Below are 3,469 nucleotides of genomic sequence, written 5' to 3'. Positions count from 1 at the left end.
AAAGGTGGAAGGGGAAAGGGGAAAGAAGGAAAAGGGGAAAGAGGGAAGGAGAAAGGGGAAGGGGGAAGAGGGGAAAGGGAGAAGGAGAAAGGGGAAAGGGGAAATAGGGAAAGGAGAAGGGAAAGAGGAAAAAGGGAAAAGGGGAAAGCGGAAGGGGAAAGGGAAAAGGGGAAAGGGGGAGGGGGAAAGGGAGAAAAGGGGAAAGGGGGAAGGAGAAAGGAGAAAGGGGAAATAGGAAAGGGAAAAGGTGGAAGGGGAAAGGTGGGAGGGGAAAGGGGGAAGGGGAAAGGACAAAGAGGGAAGGGGGAAAGGGCAAAAAGGGGAAAGGGGAAAGGAGAAAGGGGAAAGAGGAAAGGGAAAAGGTAGAAGGGGGAAGGGAAAAGGGGGAAAGGAAGAAAAGGAGAAAGGGGAAAAAGGGGAAGGGAAGGGATCAGTAGCTGGGAAGTTCATGTAGAAAATAGCATTTGATATGGGCTTTGAAAGAAACCAAAGGGGGTATTCTATTCCAGGTAGAGGGCACAGCCATTGCAAAGGTGTAGTGATGGGAAATGGAGCCCACATAGGTGGCAAAGCCAGGATTTGAACCTAGGTAGACTCAGGTTCTCTTGACTCCAAACTCAGCGCTCTTTCTTCTGCTCCACTGTGTTATTATCGCTTTTTCAATGTTAGTTTTGACATCTATAATTTGCAACTCATTCCCAGGCTGCACCACCTCAGCACTGTATACATATATTGTCTCTCCTAACAAAATAGGAATCTATAAAGGGCAGAGACTGTTTGATTTTTGTCTCTGTATAGCGAGGGGCCAACCTAGAACCTCAGGCCCAGTGAGAGCTTACTAAACACTCAGCAATCAATTGACTGATCACAGACTTAAGAGTCAGAAAAGATCTAAGAAGCCACCAGGTCTAACCTCCCTATTCTATTGATGAGGAAACAGGCAGACAAAGGTGAAGTGACTTCCCCAAAGTCACACAGTTAGTAACTGACTAAGGAAGGCTTTTAACCCAGCTCTTCTGGACTCCAAGTTCAGACCTCAATCCCCCTGTACCAGACTGCCTCTCTGATTAGTGGATTGATTGTTTCCCACTCCCAATATCAGCCATTCATTCACCACATTTCAGTTACCTGTTCCCTAAGAAGGAAGTGCCAAAATGGGGGGGAGGAAGAAAAGGCAGAGGAATTTAATAGCTCACACTGCTGACCTGTCAGCATGATTCCAGGCTGGTAGGAAGAGCTCAGCCAAATGGAAAGAGCATGGAACTAGAGTCAGAGGCCCCAGGTTCAAATCCTGACTCTGTCACTGCCTGTGTGACCTATAGCTATCACTTGCCTTAGCTGGGCCTCAGTTTCCTCCTCTGTAAAGTGCAGGTAGTTAAATAACACAGTGGGCCTGGAGTCAGGAAAATCTGAGTTCAAATGCAACCTCAGACAATTCCTTGCTGTGTGACCCTGGCCAAGTTATTTCACCCTGTTGACCTCAGTTTCCTCATCTGTAAAACTGGAGAAGGGAATGGCAAACCCCTTCTGTATCTCTGCCAAGAAAACCCCAAATGGGGTCACAGAGAGTCAGACACATCTGAAATGCCCAAACAATGACAAAGTGTAGGCGTTAGGCCAGGTTATTCCTGATCTCTTCCAATTCTAAATCTCTGATCCTAATTCCCAGATGGTGACCAGAGGCAGGGGGTGCTGAGGAGCCCTGACCATCACAGATGAACCAGGAATGAAGAGATCCATCCTCTGAGCTATGGATGGAAATCACTGGAAAACATGGGATTTGCTCTTTTAAAAAAACTTCTTTCCAGCCAGCTTTCAGGAGATCGGGTAAATTGTGACGTACTATTTCTAGCCACCTGCCCCGCCTCTCTTCGTTGGCTCCCTGCCAGTTCCTTGGAGATGCCCCAAGAGCTGGAATGGGCCCCAGCACATGAGGGAGCTTCCCCGTCCTGCCTTCTAAATCCTGTGAAGCTCCAAGGCTTTCTCTCACTCCTTGGGTGTTTTTGGTCATTATGGGAACTCCCCATGCTCTGGCACTGGAGGCCTCATTCAGACAGCAAAGGCTGCTGGTTGAGAATCTTCGCCATCAGAAAAAGAAGTGCTGTGACCATCGTTCTTGAAGGTTATAGCACTAGTGAAAAAGGACCCGAATGTAAAATTGACCTCAGATGTTTATTAGCTGTGTGACCTTGACCAAGTCACTTTCCCTCTGGGCCTCAGTTTCCTCCTCTGTAAAAAGAAGGGATTGGCCTAGTCAGCTTCTAGATTTAGTATCCTCTCATCCTGTGAGCCCTGTGTGTAAGGGGGTACAACTGTTACAAAAGCCCAGAGACCTCAGAGGCCAACATATCCCAACAAGCACCTCACCAAGAATCTCCTTTCCCAGCTTCCACTTGCAGCCAGCCAATCCCATTGTAGGGACTCACATTCCTCTCAGCTTTTGCCTTGTATTGACCTGAAATCTTCCTCTCCACACAGGGGCCCTGTCATTTTTCTCTCTGTATCCCCAGAACCCAACTCAGTGCCTGACCCCCTGGTTGTCCCTTAACAAATGCCTTCTGCTTGACCAATTTCATAAGAAAAATGGGACCGGGGGTGGCTAGGTAGTGCAGTGAATAGAGCACCAGACCTGGAGTCAGGAGGACCTGAGTTCTAATGCAGCCTCAAACACTTAACACTAGCCATATGACCTTAGGCAAGTCACAACCCCAATTGCCCTACCTTCCCTCCTCCAAAAAGCAAAAAAAAAAGAAAAACGGGGCCTAAATGGGGTGTAGAAATCTATCTTACCCTATGGGAAAATAGAAGGGAAGGGGATAAAAGGAGGGGGGGTGGTAGAAGGGAGGGCAGATTGGGGGAAGGGGTAATCAGAATACATGCTGACTTGGGATGGGTGGAGGGGAGAGATAAAGAGAAAATTTGGAACTCAAAATCTTGGGGAAGTGAATGTTGAAAACTAAAATCAATTAATTTTTTTTAAAAAAAGAAAGAAAAATGGGACCCCAAAGGGGAAGCAACTTGTCAAGATCATCCACTGAGTTAGTATATAGAGAGTCTGGCTTTGAACCCAGATCTCCTGACTCCCAGGATGCTCCCACAAAGTATTTGGATTCCCCATTTTAGAGAGCAAGCTCGTCCCACTCCCCAGAGCTGGCATTGCAGAGGCAGGTAGAAGGACCCCTGCCCTGGCCAGTCCCAGCACCCAGGACTCCACTACCACACTTTTAAGCCCTTGGATTGATCAGAACATTTTCCTGGTATGAGTCAAGGCAAGGCAGAGTAGATTTGGGGAGGGGCTGTGGGAAGAAAGGATCCTGGATTTGGTGTCTGAGGTCCCAGGTTGGAATGTCAACTCTGCCACTTAGTACTATCTGAGAAGTCCCTGAACCTCTCTGGGCCTCAGTTTCCTGCTTTGGAAAGTCGAGAGGCTGGAATATAATTGCCGTGATCTGGATCACGTGGGCTCCAG

The sequence above is a fragment of the Petaurus breviceps genome, unplaced genomic scaffold, assembly GCF_028583685.1.
Source record: "Petaurus breviceps papuanus isolate PSGF00001 unplaced genomic scaffold, PetGlider_PUasm1.0 90386, whole genome shotgun sequence".
Classification (NCBI taxonomy): Eukaryota; Metazoa; Chordata; class Mammalia; order Diprotodontia; family Petauridae; genus Petaurus; species Petaurus breviceps.
This window is presented reverse-complemented; position numbering follows the sequence as displayed.